Here is a 23277-nt window from a genome sequence, read left to right on the forward strand (position 1 = left end):
AAGGAATTCTTAGAGTTGATACCAAAAGCATTATGCAGTATATGAAAAATTGACAAATTGGATGTCATTAAATTTAAAACCTTTTTCTCAATAAAATAACCTGTTAAAAGATGTAAAGATAATCTGGGAGAAAATATTTGTAAACTATACACTAGACAAAGGGCCAGTATCTAGAATATATAAAGAATTCTGAAAACTCAGTGGTTAAGAAACTATCTAATTAGAAAATGGGCAAAAAGCATGAATAGACATTTCACCAAAGAGATATGTACAGGATAAATAACACATGAAAAGAGGTTCAAGATCATTAATTATTAGAGAAAGCAAGTTAAAACCATAACAAAATATTACTATACACATATCAGAAGGGCTAAAATAAAAAATACTGATGAAGTTACAGAAAAAGTGGATCACTCGTATGTTGCTGGTAGGAATATGAAATGGCATAGCCAGTCTGGAAAACAGTTTGGCAGCTTCTTATTAAACCTAATATGCAGTTGTCATATTACTTAGCATTTTAACTCTTGGGTATTTATTCCACAGAAAGAAAAATGTATGTTCACATCAAAACCTATACACAGATGTTCATAGAAGCAGTATTAGTGATAACCAAAAATTGAAAGAATCCAGATGTCTTTCCATGGTTGAATGCTTAAACGATTAAACCAACTGAGGTACTTCCATACCATGGAATACTATTCAGAAATAAAAAGGAACAAATATTGATACATGTAACATCCTGGATGAATTCCCAGAGAATTATGCTGAATGAAAAAAAGCCAATCCCCAAAGGTTCCATGCTGTATAATTCCATCCATATAATATTCTTGAAAGGATGAAATTGTAGAAATGGAGAACAAGGGCTAGAGACAAGAGATGGGGAAGTGTGGTGGATGTGGTTATGAAAGTATGAGGGATCCTTTTGGTAATGGAAATGTTCTGTATTTTCACTATATCAATGTCAATATCTTAGTTTTGATATTTTAATATAGTTTTGCAAGATGTTACCATTGAGGGAAAGTGGATACACGGCACACACATCTCTCTGCATCATTTCTTCCAGCTGCATGTGACTCAACAATTATCTCAAAATCAAAGTTTAACATTAAAAATAATAAAGAATTTAAAATAATATGAAAACCAAAAAGTGCTATTAATTACCATGTAACTCCATACCAGTATTCCTTTAGAAACTAAAAATAAATCCAGATTTAGTGAAGAAAAATCTCAGGAAAACAACCGTCTTGGTACATTCTGTGCTTTGAGAGCCTCCAGGGTTTTACTTCCCAACCTAGCATGGTTTATCTTGCAGCTCTTGAGGCTGTTGAAGTGTGTGTGCTAATGTATTTTACAGTCCTCAGTGTACAACATTGTAGTTATTTACCCACTTCTCATCAAAACAGTTCCTCAAGTGTTTGTGCTCAGCCTTCCTTAAGTAGACACGTTCTAAGAGATGGCCAGTCAGCTATAGAGGTCAACATAGATCTCCTGTTGATGACTACAGTCAAGATCACTGTCCAGGGATCACTGCCAGTAGGATCAAGATGACTAACACAAAGCTCCCTCTCGTCACAATAGTGTCTGGTCTCCTGGGGTAAAGTTTGCTAAAGGATTATACTCCTCTTGTGGCAAGTTTCTGAGTACATGACTCATATCTCTTTGCTCTGTCTTTGCCACTCATTCTGTATTTGCCAAATCCTCTGTAATTATCTCCACCTACTCTGCCATCCTAATCTCCGACTAGTTCTTATATAATAGACTGTGCTCCATAAACACATTTTTTCTCTGGGTTGGAGCCTCTGGATCTTCCCATCATTTCAAATTTATTCAGGGACTAGGGTGAAGAAGGAATATTCTATTCTCCTTCTCTTACTTAAGGAGAACATCTTCACATGTACGTAAGAATATAATGAACTCCCCGTGATAATCTAGGTAGATCATCCTAGTCCTTTTACACCGATGCCACCTTTTGCCTAATAAGGTCGATTATGAAAGGATTTGCCTAAACTATCTTGGAGGAAATATGACTGTGGAATTAATTTCTCCTAGAAATTAATTTTCTTTTTCATGCTCTGATATGAGGGCTCTCATAGAACTTCCAGATATGGACGTTCCTATATCCATATATCCTAATAATTTTTGTGCCTCCTTTTTGCAGGTGGAATGTCTCATCTAAGACCAGCTGCTTTTTTTTTTTTTTTTTTTACCTTATGTGAATATATTCATTCTGTTTAGTGAATCACTAGATTTTAACGGTGGTGGTGCTCTGGTTTTGATGCAGATGGTTCACAACCATATATAGGCCTTCATCACCTCCCTGTTATTCCAGGAATTAGAAAGATGGTGCTACAGTGATGGACCTGCTTGTCAGGCATTATGTTTGTTTCACTAAATCTTGGTGAATGACTTTATGAATATAAGGCAGATCATACTTTTTTGGCAATATCCAAAGGTGTTACAGAGGTGTGCTTTGCAATCCTCCCAGTGAACACAAACCAGTTGCTGTCCATATGGGGAAAGAGAAAATAGTATTTATGGAGTCGGTTATCATAAAAATTCATCTAGAATCTGGACAGTGTGTTGATTCTATGGTCATATAACCACTGCTGTAGAGGGCACCATGATTTTAATTTGCAATGAACCACTCTAATGCCCAATCCTGTTACATAAAAAATAAGAAATAGTAAATGGGAGACTGAGATTTACCGAATACCTTCTCTTTCATGTTATCGGAGAGCCTGTGATTTCTTCCACTTGGTAATAAAAAATATTGATGAGGTTTAATAACTAAGAACAGTGGGGGCAAATCTGGCATGTCCAGGGACCTGCATTACCAACATGGTATGGCTCTGTGTTCACAAGTTGTGAACTGACACCACCCTTTAATTTCCTAGATATAACTGCCCATTATACAGATGGCTGAGCTACTAGTAATATTGACAACTGTCCCTGCCTTATACCTTGATTTTTGTAGGCTCAAGATGAGTTATAGTATAAAACCATTTTTTTTAAGTAAGGAACTAATCTCAGAAGGATCAGAATCAACTAGAATGACACCCACCTGGCTTCCTTCCCCCAATGCCACAGAACCTCTCTTCTAAATCCTGACCCACTTTCATCATATTCTGGCTTGCTCTCCCTTGGTGGCACTGGGACACTGCCCCAGTCTTAGTGGCATTTATTCCAGTTATTCCACGACATGTCCCCTTTACTTCTTGTGTTTTCCTAGGGCATTGTAAGTTGATTTATGTATGTATTTGTGGCTTTCTTTCTGTTCTCTCTCTTTTTAAAACTCCTTCAGTATTTTTCCACTCTCATTAGATTATAAGTGCTTTTGTAATCCCCCATAGTTCTATGTATAGTCAACCCTTGATTATCTGAGCTAATGGAGGGGAGCATTAGCACGGATGATATCAGAGGACAAATAAATTTCCCAGGGGTTTGCATCAATTCTATGAAAGCATCTGAGTCCTGGAGGCAGGCAAACTAAAATCTAAGAGAAGCAGAGAGCAGAGAAGCATTCTGAATGAAAGAGTGAGATGTCACATTCTCACAGGGCCGTGACCTACTGCTGCAGCTGCTAGTGAAATTTTGTTCTATCCCTGTCAGACTGTTGGGAGAGTCTCAAGAGAGGGGCTCCAAAGATCTTTGGGCACAAATCCCACTCCACTGGCCCTCTCCCTTTTGGCATCAATGTTTGGCTTAACACAGTATCGGGCCAGGGCAAGAGAAGTGCAATAAATGGATGAAAGAAGAGTAACAGGGAATTCTTGGCAGAGAAGTCAACAAAATAGAGGCTTTATGAAGCAGGAAAGTGAAATGCTGTTAGTGAAGGGTCTTACCTTAAGGGGAGCACATGTTAATTGGATAAAAGTTTTCCCTCCCCTTCAACTCCAGCTTCCCGCTCACACCTCAAACCTAGCAGATGCTTTATCAGTATTGGAGGAAGGTGAACAAACAAGCAGGCAGAAAGAGAAAAGAATGAAAAAAGTGATGGAAATTTTCCCAGTGATCTGGAAGCTACTATTCACAAAATCTACTTTCTGTGTAATTGAACATTCTGTTTACATACTATGGGTATTCTAAGAATAGCTATAAGAAGACTCTCTGGGTATCTGGTTAGAAATGCTTTTCATTTTTTATTGTTGAAGAGCAAACCTATGCAAAAGTAGATCTGTTTGGCTGCATGGCAGGGGGACCAAGGGAATTAACATTCTTTGAGCAGCTACTATATTCCCAGGGAAGCACTTCTATTATTTCATCTTGTTTATTACTTATAACAATCCTATGAAGTGTTATTATTCTGCCTATTTGACATGTAAAGCAACATAGGGTCATAGTTGTTACGTATTTTCCCCAGAATTATCCAGCTAATCAATACCAAACTGGACTTCAAATCAGTTCCTTTCTTTTGAAACCACCTACTCTTTATTCTACATTGTGCTGCTTCTCAGTAATAATAGTAGTTACAATTTATTGAATGCCTGCTGTGTGAAGGCCTTATATTTATATAATTTTTAATCTTCCCATTAGCCTAGGCAGGTGGGTATTGATATCTACATTTCTGAGATAAAGATAGAGCTACAGAAGCTAAGAATGAGAACCAAGTTTACTGGTAGGGTTAAGATTTGAGCTAAGTCTCTTTCTGAGTTATGTTCAGTATTTTAGTACTATAGTCTGGCTTTCTTTTTCTAAGTATCATGTTCTTTCACTTGGGCCACGTATTACTTGCTGTAATCAACCCTAAAATTTTGTTGTAGATGGTTCACTGCAATATCATCATTTCATTATTCTTGAGTAACTATATGTTTCAATTGCAGAATGATAACCTCTGTATCTGTATTCAACCCCAAGTACACACCTACACATGTACACACACACACACAGATATACATTTATTATTTCACAAGTTTCCATATTCCTATCACAAAAAGAAATCCAGTTTCAGATAATGCTCATAGAACTAGAACACATTCATAAAGAAAATATAGGATACCACTAGCACTAACAAATCATTATTTTGTATCAGATAGTGCTAAATAGAAACCTGATTTAGAAATTCGCCTGTGGTTCTTCCTCAGTGTGAAAATCAGTCTCAGCTTTAAGGTGAAACAGCATACTATTAATGTCTACAAATGTAATGTAGCACTTTTGATCCATTGATCTTTTAATTTGCAGAAGAATAGGAGAAGCTGATATTCTAAGGGTTCCAAAAGTCTATTTTGTATTTACCTGCATTTGTTTCTCACAGGTGTCTTTGCCAACAGGGAAAGGGCATATGGCTTGTCTCCTGGGAAAGCTGTCCCACCTGGCAAAAAGGCCTCTCCAGAGTCTCCTTGGGCACCAGAAGGAAAGTGGCCAGCTCCTCTAGGAAGAAGGCAGCCCAGAATCTGTGGTCACAAAGAGACACATAAGATGGGCCACCTCTCCTTGCCCAGGTAAGCAGCTGCTTGAAGTTCTCGCCCAGCACCTTCTAAGTCCTCTTCCTCTCCGATTGTCCTTAAGACAACAGCGTCCCAAGCACGACCTACCAGTACCTCTAGTGGTTGGAGAGTGAGTTGGATGGACATTTTTTTAACAGCAGGAGGAGAGAGAACCTCCAATGGAACTCCTTCCCTCTCAAGATTCTCTTGGCATAGCCAATACTCCATCCTCCTTCAAGGTCTAGGTTGTGACCCACAGAGCTGGCCAGGGTGGTATCTTTCCATTACTCTATAGAGAATGAGAAATAGACCAGGTGAGGCATATCCTGTGGGGCTCAGCATAGGATTAACTAAAGGACCCCTGGGGAAAAACTCTAGCAGAAGCCTGGATTTTTGCATGATGGTTCACTCCATAGTGATCCTTCCAGAGATCCTTCCTATGGAAGACACATCCTTCCATAAAAGAAAAGAAAAGAAGAGAAGAGAAAGAAAAGAAAAGGAGAAAGAAAGAAACAAATAAGAAAGAAAGAAAGAAAGAAAAGAAAGGAAGGGAAAGAAAGAAAAAAAACTAGACTTTAGGGTGACTGTTGCTGAAATAAACTTACTTATTCCATGATTTGACCACTGCTTAACCCTTGCTAACTGTGCAGTGTTAGTGCTACACTGTTTTGGAAATGTATGGATCTCATACCTGCCAGGAGCCCCCGATGTTTCCAGGTTTGAATCCTCTTGACTGTCTCTGAATACAGAGGCTGGTTCTCTGACCTTCTTTCAAGGTCATCGGGTTTTCTTTGTACTTTTATGTCCTTTCAAAATTTTCTGCTTTCTTTTTGATTTTACTCCTTTTCAATTTATTTATGTGTGACAGCCTCAATCATCCAGTTATCAATTCAGTAAAATCTGTCTTGCAGAATGTCCATTTTATCATTCAAGCCTGAAATCTGTTCTGCAATCCTTTTATTTCCCTCCTGAATTGCTTTCAAAGCCCTCTAGGGAGCTGGCCTGCAAAAAGAGAGAATTCTCACATTGTTTTGATGAAAGGTGCTATATAACCACACAGCAGGATTATTGTTCCCTTTTCTCTTTCATTTTGGTCGCCCTGACTGATCTGCTCTGCATTGCAAGCACAGTGGCTTTTTTTCATCTTAATTTTATTCACTGCTATGGTTACTTTCTTTTGGGGAACATCAGATAGGTGTTAAGTAAAAGATGGGCATGGGTGTCACAAGGAGAGTCTAAGCACCTCCCTTCCCCTGTCACTGATTTCTAACACCTTGTCTGACCATTCAGCTGAGCACAGGGGCCCCTGCCATGATCTCTTCCCTGACTAGGCTCAATTTCCCTGGGAGTTTTTTCTTTGTGCATAGAACTAGCCTAACTCAATCAAGGCAAACTGCAAAATTAAATTAATTTAACTCGTTCATCTAGGTGTTTAATGTAATATTTTGACAGATCTGCATAAACTGAACTTCCTAAATTTGGCATAAGGGAATAAAATTGATGGATTCAAATTCATTTCTGTTGGTGAAATGCAGAGATTTGTAATCCATCAGCTGTTCTCCCTAATGCACAATCTAGACAGCTCACGCTGCCTGCAGTTGGCATGAAGTGCAAACACCTCTGCTTAAGTAATAGTAGCTGCATCACAAAAATTAACAAAGCCAGTTTTAAGTGACGATTTGACATTAAATCAGTATGTTTAAAAACAAACTGAAGCCAGGAAGAGAGGGGAAGATTAAAAATTGTGCTATTTTTAACTCAAGAAGAGGAATTCAATATGGCTTAGAGAAAAACATTAACTATTAAAGACAAAGCAATAAAAAACTCAACGAAGAAAGTCTTTGTGGTTGTGGGAGGTGGCATATATAGATAAGTCTAGAAAATCGTGGGCGTGGGTAAATGTATATTTCCACCCCCCCCTTTCTTTTTCCTTCTAGAGAGTTCCCTAGGATAATTAACTGAAATGACTATGTGCAGAATGTTGAAACACAAAATAATTTAAAAAGAAATGATACACCTGTGGAAGGTCTTCCAAATGCTTCCGAGGGGGAGCCGGTGTTTATTTATCAAGATATGTCATAGTGGTTTGAATAAATACACGACACTAGATTCATAAAAAATAAAAATCTACCATGGTGTGAAAAGATATGAAAAGTGGTAAACCATTTATTTCTAGGTTTTCACAGTGTGTGTTCTGTTCATGCTGAGTAGGGAAATGAAGCTTCTTATTTGGAGAATTCTAGGTTGAGAACTATTTCCTCAACCAGAAAAGAATGTCTTCAGGTGAGTATGTATGTTTGAGTGGCATTTCAGTTAGCCATGTATGAAAACGTACTGTAAAGATTTCTATGTCAGTTTCGAGCCTAAACACCCTAACCTACAAAATGATTCAGAGGGATCGCATCAGTGATCCATGCAAAAAACACTATTTTATAAATGTTTATTTTTTTCATTGAAAATGTTGGGAAATGGGTAGTAAAATAACTTAGAATCACAGAGTTTTATGGCTCAAAGTCCCTCTATTTCAGTGAATCTAAAATGCTTTGATATCAGTGCTTTCTTGATCCTCCCAGAAGTATGAAAAGAATTTTTTAAGATTTGTTTATGTCACTCACAACCACACCTGACAGGGACATAAAATGTCTGTGATTGAAAGATGCATCTTGATTTTGGAGAGTTTAAAATATGGGGGAAAAGTACTTTTAAAATTGGCAAAATAGGGTCTTATAGAGATCAAACCCAGTTAAGTCATTTTACAAAGAATGAACTTAAGATCTAGGGTGCCTGAAGGTTACATAATTGCTTAATAATGAGGCATGGCCAGATCCCCTGGCCATCTGCTCAGCTTTTCCCATGACACCCTGCACCCTGCCCTATGGCATTTCCACCACTTATACTATACTTAACTCAAAAGTTAGTAAACTTTTCAAGTACATATAAGCAACCAAATAAGTTAAACACGTTCACTTGTGTGTGCGCGGGTGCGCGAGTGCACGCGTGCGCATGCATGCCTGTGCGTGCACATGCACATAGGCATCATGCATATAAACGCACACTGTCCACTCATTCATCTGTTCACTTGCTCATTTATTTGTTTACAGAATTTTCCAACGTCACTATCAGGATTGTTATCTTAAATGCAGAATCTGGTAATTAGTTGGCACTAACAATATTTTCTAGTTCTGAATTTTCCTATTCCATGTATCCAACAACCATATTTATTTAGGTATTACATTCATTACTCAGTGTTTTTTGTGCATCCGCTTTGTGTCAGCAACTATACTATCTACTAGGGATGTGGAATGATTCTGTGCTTCAAGTATAACTCAAATGATTATGTATTTACAATCATGGTAAATGCTATGAGGAAAGTGAGTGCTATGAGCATGTATAACAAGGAGGATGGTCTAATTTAGACCTCTCTGAGGAGGTGTTATTTAATCTGACATCTGAAGGATGAAGCTAGATGGAGAGAGGGAAGGCAAGTTTTCTAGGCAAAATGAACTGCAAGTGTAATTCCCAGAGTCAGGGAAAACCTGAGTTCCTTAGTTGCTGGTGTCAGTATAGAGATCCATGACAGAGTTTTTGGCTACAGGAATCCTACACTAGAAAGGAGAAGGGGAAGAAGATCGGGTATTGATTTTTTTAAACATCTGGCCAAAACAGTTAACTGGAATGCTGAGAAAAAACATCGCTTTTGAGAACAAAGAAATAAGGATGAGAACTGACTTGGGTATTTTTTGGTGTGTGTCTCTGTGTGTGTGTGTGTGTGTGTGTTTTCTCCTCTTGTTTATCTACTGGCTTTATCTTGGTGGTCATGAATATTTTACTCTTCACTTAAAAGAGTTAAGAGCAATGAGATCAAGAAAAGTAGTGAGATAGTAAAGCATTCAAGAACATTGAGATAAAGTTGGGGAAGCACTTTAAAACCTTCAGGGACAATGTGATAAAGGAGTGAAGAAAGTAGTAAGACCTGCCTTAAACTGATAAAGCTATAGAACTAGTAGTTTCAGTTTTGCACAGGGCTTTCCTTCAATTTAATTTGGCCTACCTGTGCTTAGACTGTTTGAGTTAAAATAATGACTAATATTTATGGAGCTTTAACAATGAGTTGGATTCAGCTGTCCAAAATGGTAGCTACTCAGTACATGTGGCTATTGAGTACTTATCTGATTTGAGATGTGTGTAAATGTAAAATATATACCAGATTTAAAAGGCAGTTTTTTTAATAATATGAAACAAAATTTCTTAATACTTGTTAAAATTGATTTCTTATTGAAATGATAATATATGGGGCATATTGAGTTAAATCAATTTTACCTACTTCTTTTTACCTTTTTTCATGTGGTTACTAGAAAATTTAAAATGATGCGTGTGCCTTGCACTGCATTTTATTGGACAGTGCTGGTCTAGTTATTGGGGATGAGGTATACAATAAACATAGGAAACCCCTGCTCTCATGACCTGACATTCCTCTAGTAAAGACAAACAATAAGCTAAAACCAAATAAATAATAGATGCTATCAAGAATGATAAAGCACATTTAGAGGGTAGAGAGACTGTGGGTGACATTTTGAATAGTTGAATCAGGGTACATCTCCCTGATTGGAGCAAAGACATAAATACAGAGGGAGAGAACCAAGCAGATTTGGGAGAAGAACATTACAGGCTGGGAGGAAGACCACAAACAAAAAGATTCTAAGATGGGAGGCTATAGCTGGAATGCAATGAGGAAAGAAGAGAAAGCTAATAGGTAAGGTTAGAAAAGTATGGAATAGGATAGGCCTTTGTTGGTGAGAGAATTTTTTGGATTTTATTCTGAATGAAATGGTATGGTAGATTGAATGCAAAAATGTAGGAATCATTCCACTCCAAGTGTCCGCATGCCTTTGTAGTGTGACTTTGTAGTTCTTCCTCACAATTGATGGGGTTTTGCAATATAAGTGAGGCTTGGTGGGGTGAGGTCCAGAGCAAATGACCAAGAAAGAATTCTTGAGACGTCTTTGGTGCAAAATGGTGGTTTATTAAAGCACGGGGACAGGACCTGTGGGCAGAAAGAGCTGCTGCCCTGGGGTTGTGAGGGGTGGCTGATTATATACTAAGGGGTTGGGGGAAATAAGGAAAAGGGAGGTTTTCAAAAGAACTTTCATATGCTAAAGAGGACCTATAAGATACAGGAGGCCTTGCCATTGTCAAGTTAAGGTTGTTTTTCCCCTCTAGCAAGGCATTAACATTAAGGCATTAACATTCTTCCTGGAAGAATATCACACCTTCCCACCCAGGAGTAGGGGGTGAGGGTAGGGGGAGGTTGCAGGGTGTCTGCTTGTGCTTTGTCTTCAGCTAGCCTTCTGCTCCCTCATCACAATGAATCTAGGTGGACTTTATGACTTATTTTAACAAATAGAATGCAGCAAACTTACATTGTATGATTTCTGATTTCCATGCCTAAACTGTAATAGGCCTTGCATGGTTCTGTTCTCTTGGAACCTTGCCAGCTGCCAACACAAGCCCAGGCTAGATTGCTAGAAGATGAGAAATCACCAGAGGTTAGTCCACTCAGTTGTCCCAGCTGAGGCTCCAGAGATGTTGGTGAGTCCAGCTGAGCTCAGCTGAACCATGCTCAGATCAGCAGAACTTCTTCCCAGTTGACTGTAGATTTTAAGTAATAATAAATGACTGTTATTTTAAGCCACTAAGTTTTAATGTGTTTTCTTATGCAGGTAAAGGGAACTAATGCAGATTCAGAGATTTTAAATTTTATGAGATAAATGACATGCTTCGAGGTTATAAAAGGTGATTCAGTTTGAATATGTATTTGTGATTAGAGCCAAAAGCATTTTCTAATGCTATGGATGTGAGGCAGGAAAGAAATAGAGAAGGCAAGAATGACTCTTAACATCTTAGCCATAGCAACTGAAAGAATGGCATTATCATTGCTAAGACAGGGAAAACTGGAGAAATAGTTTTTTGAGCAAGGAAAATTTTGCATATGTTAAATTAGAGATGTTTATTAGTCATCCGAATTGAGATGTCAAATAGACAATTGGTTAGAGTTTGGGAGTGAAATCTGGAGAGCCTTCCTAAATGGAGGAATAAGTAGCATTGATGAAGGATAGTCAGAAGAAAGGCAGGCAGGGACAAGGGCCTCCCTGCCCCTCCCCTGATCTCAAGAGGAAACCAGCCCCCAAAGGATTTTACACTACTCTGGAAGAAGGCTTCCACCTTTTCCTATGTGAACAGCCCAGCCAACAAACCCATAAAAACCCTAGACTTAGAAACTCTGGTGACAACCCTCTCAGGTCTCCTCCCTCTTCAGGAGCTTTGTACTATCCTTCAATAAACTTTACTATCGCTCAAAAAACTTTGCTTTGCTGCCCACCACTCTTCATCTGGTCTACCTCTTCATTCTTTGAAGCAGTGTGACCAAGAACCGTGGGCACTAAAGGAGAAGTTCTGTAACAGCATTATAAGTGGCATTTAAAGACATGGGACTAGATGAAGTTACTTAGGGTGTGGAGGGAGGAAGGCCCAGGATTGAGCCTAGGTATCCAATATTTGAAGCTTGAGAAGATGAGGAACATCTTATATAAGAAGCCAAGAAGATATGAAGATAACCCAGAGAGAAGCAAAGTGAAAACAGAGTTTCAAGAGACACTATTCAACTATATCAATAGCCAATAGATCAAGAACGCTAAGAAATGAGAAGTGAGGATTTAATTTGGCAATACAGAGATTTTTTTGAGTTTAATAAGAGCAGCTTCTATGGCAGGTTGATAAAAGCCTGGTTGAAGTCGTTTCAAGAGAAAAAAGAATGGACCATGAGGGAAGAGAAGACAAAAATGGTTGAAAGAAAAAAGAAAAAAAGATTCAGAATGGCTAGTATAGAATTAGTAGTTCCATAACTTTATCTATTTAAGACAGGTCTTCTTGCTTATTAATAAGTGGCACCAAAGCCCATATACTTTGCACTATGCCTGACTGAGTTAATAATGAGGTTATTTAATATATATTCTAGAAAGAAAATACATCTTATGCTATATCTTAAAAAAGCTAAAAATAAAAATAAAGTAACTTGGTAAAAAAAAAATACTGTAAATAAAAACAGAGAAATGGGGCCCAAACTAGAGAGGAAGTGGGATTAAGAGATTTTGTTTGTTTAGAAAAAGACATGACTTTTTCTAGTTTGTTAGAATGCTGATAAAAAGGATCCTATCTAGATGTAAAAGTTGATAAGCAGAATGTACGAATGATACAGGGAACAAAGTTCTTACGTAGTGAGATTAGATGGAGTCCAAAGCACTGACAGTTCTCAGGGGTGGCAGGAGGCAAAGAAGGCAGGACACCTCTTAGTAGGTGGGGAGATTCTTTGCTGGAGGAATGTTGAATTTCTCTTCTTCATCTTTTTAAAAAGATTTATTTATTGTAGGGGAAGGGCAGGGGCAGAGGGAGAGAGAAACCCAAACCCACTAAGTGTGGAGTCTGCCACAGGGCTCCATCTCACCACCCTGAGATCAGACCTAAGCTGGATGCTTAACCCAACTGTACCACCCAGGCACCCCTCAATTTCTCTTCTTATCTCTTCTCTTGTCTCAATGAAACCAGAGACAAAGCTGTCAAGCAAGTGTGAGGACTGAGGTGCAGGATTAGTTGTTGGTAGAAAAGAAGGCAATGGTCTAGAAAAATAAGAATGGATAGACTACAAAAATTTAGTGGAGCTACCAAAGAGCCTGAGGTTCTTCCTTAAGATTTACAAGCAAACATTTAAGCTGAGGGCATTCGGCCTGGTTGTGTGGAGAGCTGGCTTTAACTAGGGAGTGTCACAATAGAATTGAAAGGTTTTGATGGGTCACAGAATATAACTTGACTAGACACAGAAGGAGAGGCATGAGAGGATGATAGAAAGAGTAAAGATGATGGGGTCAGGGGATTTGAGATAACAATCTGAAGATTTTTTTTTTCTCTCTAAATTTAGAATACCAGAGGAGTAGCCTGAACATATACAAGGTGGTATTTGGAGAGTGATGTGCTTGAAAACAAAATGTCTATAGAAAGTACCATCTTTGGTAAACAGGTCCAGGGCATTGATCTTCAACAAAAATAATACCACACCCTAAAGTATTTTTTTTTTAATTAGTGGGTAATTTTTATTGTCACAATGATTGAGGAGTGATGCAGAAATTTATTTATTTATTTTTTTAAGATTTTATTTATTTGACAGAGAGAGAGAGTGCCAGAGAGCACAAGCAGGGGGAGCAGCAGAGAGAGAAGGAGAAGCCAGCTCTCTGCTGAGTAGGGAGCCGGATATGGGGCTTGATCCCAGGACCCTGGGATCATGACCTGAGCCGAAAGCAGAGGCTTAACTAACTGAGTGACCCAGGCGTCCCGTGATGCAGAAATTTAGAGGCAGCACTAAGAAGCCAGACGCTTCAGTGCTTGGAACAGTACATTATGTGTATATCGATTGGCATGTAGCTGTTGCATTCACAGTAATTCTACATATATTAATATATTTATTTAATTTTAAAATATTAAACAGTTTGAAATTGGGTATTGTAGGTTGGCCTGCAAAAGAACACTTACCAGGGTGCACCAATGTGGGTTCCATCCACACATTATTTTCCAATGAAGAAATCAGCCTTTAAAATTATGTAAACATTTGATAAAGAAGGATGTTGACTAAGTTAGCAGGCATATTTATATCCAATATTGAAAGGAAAAGTTTTAAAAATCTTACACTGTCTCTGGAATGATTTAAACATTTCTTCCATTGAAAGTATAATTTCCTCTTGCTTCACACATGTGCATACATGATCACAAATGGTAACCTTCAGGGTAGTGAGGAAGAATTAATTTTGCCAAGAATACAAGATGTTTTTGGTATGCTGACCAAAGAAATCCAAGTGAAATAATTTTTCTCTTCCATTGAGCAGAGATACTGTTGAAGAATAATCGATGAGATGGCAGAAGATGTCAAAAATTAGCTGTGAAGTGAACTGTAGTCAAAATGAATTTTCATTACAAGTGGATGAAACTTCCTTTGGATAATGAGGCTTTACCGCCTGCATTTGAAAGGTTCATATGGAATGAAAAAGTCAAAGAGGAAATGTTGTTTTTAAAATTACTGATTATAAATATGAAGGGCTTGCCAATATTTGAAACTTCGTAAATTATTTTACGGAAAAATATATTCCCTTTTTTGGGATCATTGCTTCTTCTACATATGGGAATGCTGGCTATGGTGGGTTGTTGGCTCTGTGGGTTTATGGCGGACTTAAAAAATGCACCAGGTGTTTAGGAATCCATTGCATTATTCATGAACTACATGTAGTCCCCAAGAATTTTTATGAAAAGCTCCACAAATCAATGACTGTTTTTAACATGTTAATAACAAAATTAACAATAAATCTTTGAGTGATTGATTTCACACAGAATGTACTCCAATAAGAGATTGAATATCTTATTCTAGACATGAAAAGTAAGATGGTTCTCAAAGAATATACTTAAAGACAGATTCTGTTTAGTATTTAATATTGTTTTATTTCAAAAATTTTACTAACAGAAAAATAAACGTCAAGATTGAGATATTGTGAATGGATGTAACTTATTTTTCATATGCACTTGGTTACCTTAAGCCACAACAGAACTAGATCAATTTTATTAAAATGCAGCAGATAATCATGGGATTCATCAACAAATTTACACTATTTAAAAATGATCTTGCTACTGAGAATTTTCAAAGTGTCTGTCTTTGCAAACCTTTAGATAGTAAAGATATTAATTGGGCATAGATTGCTCTCATTTTTATTAATAAATAAGATGATGGTTAGATTTAAAGTTCTGAATGTATTACATAATACCAGATTGGGTGGTTTAATCCATTTGAAGTGATTGTGGAACAAGTTAGCCAAGATATGCAAGTTGTGGAGCTAAAAACACAACTTTTAGACCAAAACACAATTTAATTATCCTAATTATGAAAGGATTTGGATCCAGCTAAGACTTTCATACCCATGTCTTTGAAAATAAGTTAAATTACCAATAGCTTTTTCTTCTTTTTGACAACACGTGAATTTAAGGAGGATTTCAGCAAAAGCAACAAAACTATTTGTCTTCCTTGTAGATCTATAAATCCATTGTAGACTTTGTGTGTTGGTTGCAGTATTGACCATACTTCAGGCACCACATGTTTATATATATATATATAAAACATATTCCTTTGTCTACCCTTTTAAGTGAAAAGACCAAAGCACTCTAGATGAGCAAATTCTTACTGGTTTTTCCCACCCCCTCCCCCTTTCATTAATATGATTACTGATAGCCTATACAGAAAATTCTTTAAGTGTGTGGTTGAGGATAGAAACTCAATTCTTAACCAGTACACATTTTCAGGACTCACTTTAAATTAAATTTCAGGCTATCATTAGCAATGTATAGCTATTCTCAGATTTCTTTTATAGTTTCTTATTTTGATGACCTTTTCGTACTTCAGTCCTTTGCTTAACTTTATTCAGAGTTAGAAAATATGGTAATTTTGAACAACTTCTTGGTAATTCTGCAAATGAAAAGGAAGTTTTAAGAAGGCAGATGTAAAAAAAAAAAAAAACGAATCAATTTGATTCCAAAGCTGGTATTAACATATTTTAATGCAGAGGAAAGAGCAAGATGCATCTTAAGTTTCTAAGGGGTCCGTCAAATTGACCTACATGAGCTCACAGAAGTTACATGTTTCCTAAGGCCAAGGAACCGTTCCGTGACCTTGAAGGGTATATTAGTATTTCTATTTAAGTCATTACATTTTCAAACATTGGAACTGCTCAGATTTGGTTCACTGCACAAACCAATCACTTAGAATGTTAAAGAGCATGACTTTGGTCTCCTGGAGACAGCTCTTCTGTAATTGAGCTCTCGTTTGCATGGCCTGTCTACCTTCCCTGTTAATTTTTTTTCTTGTTTGTTTTTTTTTTTTTCTTTTCCTTGTCAACCTACATTATGAATGCAACTGATAGAACAAACACCAACACCTAACATTGGAAATTCTCTCCCCAGAACTCATTTGAAACACATGCTGAGGTTCTCAAATGGCAAGTTTTATAAAATGTCAGAGCATTTTAGAGTTGGAAGTGATTGTTGGATGCATATTATAATCACATGGGGAGCTTAAGAAAATACTAATGCCTCAGCTCCACCTTTAGAAATTCTGATTTCACTTGTCTGGGGAAGACTGGGGCATCTATATTTTTTAAAAACTGTCCAATGAATTGTAGTGTCCAGTCAAGTTTGAGAACCACTAGACCAGTCCCATTCAACCAGGTGAAAAAAGAAATTTAGAAAGAGTATGACCTTTGATATGTCACGAGACACTAGTAAAGCTGAGACTAAAAGTCAGATTTACTGACACTTAGTACAAAATATTTATACTGTTTTGAAACTACTTTTTGAGAGCTGTTCTCCCACAAAAACTTCAGACATAAATCTGGCATGTTCTCCAGTTGTGGGGCTATATCCAGCCAGATGTCCCTCTCCAAGGGACCAATGTCATTCAATATAATACTTTGAAAGACAGTAACTTTTAGAACACACTAATACTGTATTTTCCATAAAAAGGGGAGGAGACTGTGTTTTGTGCTGATCTGTAGAGCCCAAGTATGGTGATACCCAAATAGTCTCCACCCTTGAAGAGAGTTTACAGAAAATTAGCATAATCTGCACTACAGTTCAATCCCTTTGAAGCTCGGGACATGGCAAAAATATCTTGCCAAGAATTTACAACAGAACAATTTTCAACTGTATTATTCACAATACATCATTACGGTTGATTGTTCTGATGAAAATGGCTTCACAATTGCAAGGAATCATCTGCTTTTAGAGTGACAGAATTTACAACTGCAACAGAAAGACATAACAAAGAAATGGTTTAAGAGTTGACATTTAGCCTTTGTTTACAGTATTCTTTTAATATTGATGTTGATCCTTCAGCATGCAGAGCTCAGATGGACAATCTCAACAATGGCAGTTGAAAATTATGCTTGTTTTTAAATTTTGTTTTCTTGTTTGTGTTCATATTATTGTAAGAACGAGGGTTGACAGTATTTTGTGTGCTTTATATTTTCTTTAATGATGTTTTGGCCAAAGAAAGGGCATGTTTACACTCTGAATGCATATGTCTGATATATAATTATACATGGAATTATTACACCTTGTTATGTCCTTCAGTTTTCTTTCAAGTAAAATATGTCTCTTACCCCTGCTTTTCCCTGATCATATGAAAAACAATGGGTCTTAACTATCTTGAAATTGGCAAATGTTTAGTTTTGCTGAAGCACAGGAGTATGCCCAGCTTGAATGTTTGGTGCATTATTATGGATTTCTAGACTCTGGCAAACTTGTGAATATAGAAAAGAGCAAAGTGGAAAAAAAAATTAAATTGCTTTATCTCCAGGTGATAAAACTTCATGAATAGCTGAAAGAAGGACACAAGGATGAAAAGGGTAGAAAATCCCAGAAAATTGAAAACAATGATTAAATGATATGTAAACGACTATGCAGACATTTCTAAAGCTTGTGATTATTTTTTTAAGTGTGACTAGTATAAAGGATTTATTACAAGTTCAGTTCAATACTGTGAGTTTGAATATCATACACATATATTTATAGTGAGGTATTGAAAATTAATGAGAAATTAAATATCATGAGACTTTAAACTGATTTCTTTTTAAGAGGTGTTAGTGGAAAGAAAGGACAGAGATGCTTTGATTTAAAGGCAGAGTTTGAAACCATAATCTAGGATGCCGGAAGAAGCATTCATAGATAAAAGAACTAAAGCTCAGAATTTAAAATATATATATATAAATCAGCAATGGTCATTTGTTATGGATTGCCTGATTCAAAATAATACCATAAGAAAAAAAAAACCTGTAAACTTTTCACTCAGAGTGAAGGAAAAAAGATCTAACTTTTTGGAAATGGGCTGAGTATCTTGTCATAGGGGACCTGATTAAGAGTTTATTTGATTGGAACTAAGAAGAGGTTTGAAGTTCACTTCATCCAAACAACCAACCAACCAACCAACCAACCAACCAGCCAATGCTTGACATTAATGCTACTTAAACAGAAATTCTTTCATACACATTGAATAAATTATTTTGACATATTTTATAACTTATGATTAGAATAAATGTAGACCAAATTATTTGAAAGCACTATTTTCTCTTCTAGGCTTTCTGTTACCAAAGTCCTTAGATTCTCCTTTCTTTCAAATTTGAAGTATTTAGGAGAAAATTCCAATATGAATACCTCTCTTCTAAACTGTAAATTCCTCAAGGGCCAGAATCAAGTTTTATCTCTTCCTGTGTTCTCCACTGTACTAAGTGTTTAGCATAAGGTGGGTTCTCAATACACATTTGTTTAATGAATGAGAGGAGGAATGAATACATAAATGATTAATATTGCTTCTCCCCCAAGATTGTGTGCACAGATTGTATTTGTATACTTTTATTATGTTTTTCTTCTTCATTTCCCCCACTTCTTTGACTGTCAAAACAGATTTATTTCTGCCCAACATGAAATGATTGGTATTTATCATTTCACAGCTGTCTTCTGCAACTTCAGACTGGGAAGAAGGAGCAGGAGAAAGTAGAGGCACGATTACCTACACAATTAGAAGGCAGCTGAGACCTTCCCTTCTTGCCACCCCCACCCGGGCCCCCAGTAGTCCTTTAGATACGCTTAAGCGCATTCTCTTCTTGAAAGCAGAACAATTGTGCTGAGTGGGGAGGAACATGGAGTATGAAGGCAAAGCTTAGTGTCCAGGACAAGGGGAGACTAAATTAATACATGATTGCTCAAATCATCCTTGTCACACATTTCATCCTTGAAACTCTTCTCTTGGTAATCTCCATGTTGCCTTGGGCAATCCTATTAAGTCCTAGAGTTTCAATTAATACCTTATTGATGATGATGACACCCACATTTCTGCCTTTAGTCCTAATTTCTCAGCTGAGTCCTGGTCTCTTATCTCCTGGGATACTTGGCATCTCCACCCCATAATTTCTAAAACTAAATTCTCAGTTCTACTTTGTTGCATCCCATAAGTTTTGATATGTTGTGTTTTCATTTTTGTTTATCTTAAGTTATTTTCTAATTTCCTTTTGATTTCTTTTTTGACTCAGTTTTTTAAAAAGAGTGTATTGTTTAATTTCCTTGTACTTGTGAATTTTCTCCTTTTCCTTACATTATTGATTTCTAGCTTCTTCAGTTGTAGTTGAAAAAGATACTTCAGATGATTTCAATCTTCTTAAATTTGTTAAGACTTCTTTTGTGACCTAACATGTGATCTTGGAGAATGTTCTATGTACACTTGAGAAGAATGTGTATTCTGCTGTTTTGGGTTGGAATGTTCCATATATGTCTGTTAGGTCTGTTTGGTCTATAATATTTTTCAAATTTGCTGTTTCCTTATTGATTTTCTGTTTAAACATCTCTGAACATTATTGAAAGTAGGGTTTGGCTCACTTGATGGTATCCCATAAGTCCTATAGGCTTTCCCCTACTCCTTTTACTTATTTTTTTTTTCATTCTTGTAATTGGATAATTTCAAATGATTTCTTTTTGAGTTATTTGATGCTTTCTTTTATTTGATCATCCCTATTGGTGGTGCTCTCTATTGACTTTTTCAGTTTAGTCATTTTTCCTGCTACAAAATTTATTTGGTTCTTTTAAAAATAATTTCTGGGGTGCCTGGGTGTCTCAGCTGGTTAAGCATCTGACTTGATTTTGGCTCAGCTCATGATTTCAGGGTCATGAGATGGAGCCCTGGGTTGGGCTCTGCACTCAGTGTGAAGTCTGAGATTCTCTCCCCGCCTCTCCCCCTGCCCTTCCCCACATTCATGCTCTCTAAATAGATAAATAAATATAAAAAATAATTTCTATCTATTTGTTGAACTTCTCTTTTGTTCATGTATTGTTTTTTTTTTAAATTTCATTTAATTATCTATCTGTGTCTCTTGTTGCTCACTGAGCTTCTTTAAGACAATTATTTTGATTTTTTTTCAGACAATGTATAGATCTCCATTTCTGTGGTCAGTTGTTGGAGCTTTATTTTGTCCCTTTGGTGGGTGTCATGTTTCCCTGATTCTTCCCGTACCTTGTAGCCTCGCATTGGTGTCTGCACACTTGAAGAAATAGTCTTTATGGACTGGGTTGGGAGAGAAAGACCTTCAGCAACAGGGCTGCCTAGATATTTTCGAGATCTTTCAAACCTTTTCTACAGATGTGCAGACTCCACTCCTCTCACTCTGTTGTGTGTGTGTGTGGGGGGGGGTGGGGATTTAGGATTGTGTGTTTACTCTCAATCCTGCATAGTCACACCAGGCACTGAGATTCCTCCTGCTGTCTTTCCCAGGCAATGCTCTGAGATGCTGAGCTTCCCCCTCTCCCTCCTGAAGGGGATGTCTTAAGTTGTGCACCTTTTCACTACCCCACGGCTCTTGTCAAGTGCCACCTGCCCCTTTTCTCTAGGGCAGTGTGCAGAGATGCCAGGATGAGAGGGGAAAGCTCCTCTACTCTCTGTCCCACCTGAAGAAGCAGTCTCAGGGTTGTGTGCTTTCTCCCAATCCCACAAAGTTGAGCTGGCTGCTGACATCATTGTCAGCTGCTGAGATCCACAGGTGCAAGCACCACCTGTGGTGCTTCAGAGGTGGGCAGGCACCAGGTGCAGGGGCATACTTGGGCTGGCTGGTGGGGTCCATGGATGGGCTGGTGGTGTCCCTGGATGGTCTGTTGTTGAGATCGACATACCAGGTGCTATGAACCCCTACCCCTTTCCTTAGCTTCCTCCAGAAGACTCGATCATGCAGATTCCCTTGGTGCTCTGGGCAACATGAGATTGAAGTGGGCCTCTCAGGCAGCATCCCAAAATCCTGGGGAAGCCAGAGGCTCATTTTTCTCTCCCTTTTCTCTGTGGGAGAAGTCATGGGCTAACGGGGTCTCTCAGCTCTGAGTAGTGCTGGATTTGGGTAGGGGCAATGCAGATAAAGTGACAGCCTTCTTTCTCTTCAGTGTGGCTGTTTTTGGATTTTGTGTTGTACTGGAATGCTGGAACCCCTCAACTGGACTCTGGAGCTCTGATAAAGGTATATTCTTCCATGGATGGTGGTTAAATTGATGTTTCAGTGGGGAATCTTCAGTGGGGGATCTTCAGTGGGGTGGGACTTCCTAGTCCACCATCCTGTTGATTTCACTCTCTCAGATTAATTTCTCACAACCTCAAATTCCTTGCGTTTTACACACCAGAGAAACAGAAAACTATTAGTCACTCTGAAAAAAACCAGGAATGTCACAAGGTCTGTCCTCGGCTCACTACATTTCTAAATGCCTCATTTTCTTCCCCTATCTCCACTCATGCCAGAAATATCCTATGTATCTTTCAAAACCTGACTTTGTATCTACCACTTGGTAATATTAGTAACAATTACCATAATCTTGGAAATGACATATACCTTAATATGGTACTTAATAATTTAAAAAGCATTTTTACATAAATCATCATATTTTCATTACCATGCACTTTGAGTGGGTAAGGCAGATATCATTTGCTATGTGTACTTGAATAAAAGCTTCGTGAGGGCAGGGACTTTTATTCTACTGTTCATTGAATCTCTAGTGCCCTGGTGAATGCATAGCAAGTAGCGCGTCTCAATGAAACTTTGTCGAATAAATGAAGAAACTGGTGGATTAGAAAGTTTAGTGATTGTTCAGGGATATACAGCTAATAAGTCAAAAGATGGAGTTGTGTCTTAATCTAGTGATGGCCCGGGAGCATTAGTTGCAGTAAAAATACTCTAATTACTTAATACACACTATATAATGCTTATTAAATTTTCTTTATATGGCTATTGAATTAGTGTGTCTTTCTCTCCTGAATCAGGACTTGTTAACGTTCAGGTGGCTTATACTTTTATTTATTTATTTACTTTTCAAATAAACTCCATGCCCAATGTAGGGCTCGAACTCATGACCCAGGATCAACAGTCTCATACTCTACTGACTGAGCCAGCCAGGCATCTCATACTTTTTTTTTTTTTTAAGTATGAAATAGCAAGTTAGCAAGTGATTCTGAGATCAAGAGCAAAGAAAGCCCTCTGTGAGAAGTGACGAGATCTATCTTTTATTCTTATTTCTAACCTGAGGAGCAAAAAAGGAAAAGCTGAAAAATGATTAAGATATTTCTGGATGTTACGTAAATGATGTCAGGCAACATCTAGTTGTGATTAAATTCCCACGTAATTTCATAATTTGGGAAAGATTCTTTGAAATAAATGATGCTAGTTTTAAATAAATGCTATTAGAATTTCAAAGGGAAAATAGGAAAATGAACATATTCGAACGGGGAGTAAAAAATATGTCAAAAAACATTTCCTCTACTTCTGGTTGTTTAACATAAGACAGTACTATTACACAAAACACACACACAGAAAATCATTTAATAGGGAGTACGCCCCTGGGACTGTGAATGAATGCCTTCCAGCTTCGGGTTTCTGCCTGCTTGATTGGACTGTCCTTTGTGGAGTGCTCTGTGATGACGGGATTGCTCTATGCATTTGATCCCCTACACATCAGTCCATAAAATCAGTTGAAACAAACAAACTCTTTTAATGACGACCAGGAGCTTTGCGTACTTTCCTATTTGACCCTAGTTGCTTCGCTAGTACTTTGCTTAGCAGAAAAAAACTGGTGTTATATTAAGCCGTGGGGCTCTGTAACTGTATTATTATCAAGCGTTTATGTAGCATTTTATGGCCTGCAAGGTATTTTACAGCTGCTGTACAGTTTTTTCCCTACTCAATCCCTTTGGGTG

At 37.6% G+C, this 23277-nt stretch overlaps 1 long non-coding RNA gene across 1 annotated transcript in view; it reads left to right on the top strand.

Annotated features, from left to right (window-relative positions):
- LOC145722853 (uncharacterized) overlaps positions 1-23277 on the top strand; it is a 96219-nt gene that overhangs the window by 47534 nt on the left and 25408 nt on the right. Inside the window, exon 2 of the long non-coding RNA XR_014147424.1 lies at positions 5252-5438. This is a non-coding gene — a long non-coding RNA (uncharacterized LOC145722853). The remainder of the gene's footprint in view (positions 1-5251; positions 5439-23277) is intronic.

This window comes from Leptonychotes weddellii, chromosome 8 (assembly GCF_054177405.1).
Source record: "Leptonychotes weddellii isolate Sample4059 chromosome 8, ASM5417740v2, whole genome shotgun sequence".
Classification (NCBI taxonomy): domain Eukaryota; kingdom Metazoa; phylum Chordata; class Mammalia; order Carnivora; family Phocidae; genus Leptonychotes; species Leptonychotes weddellii.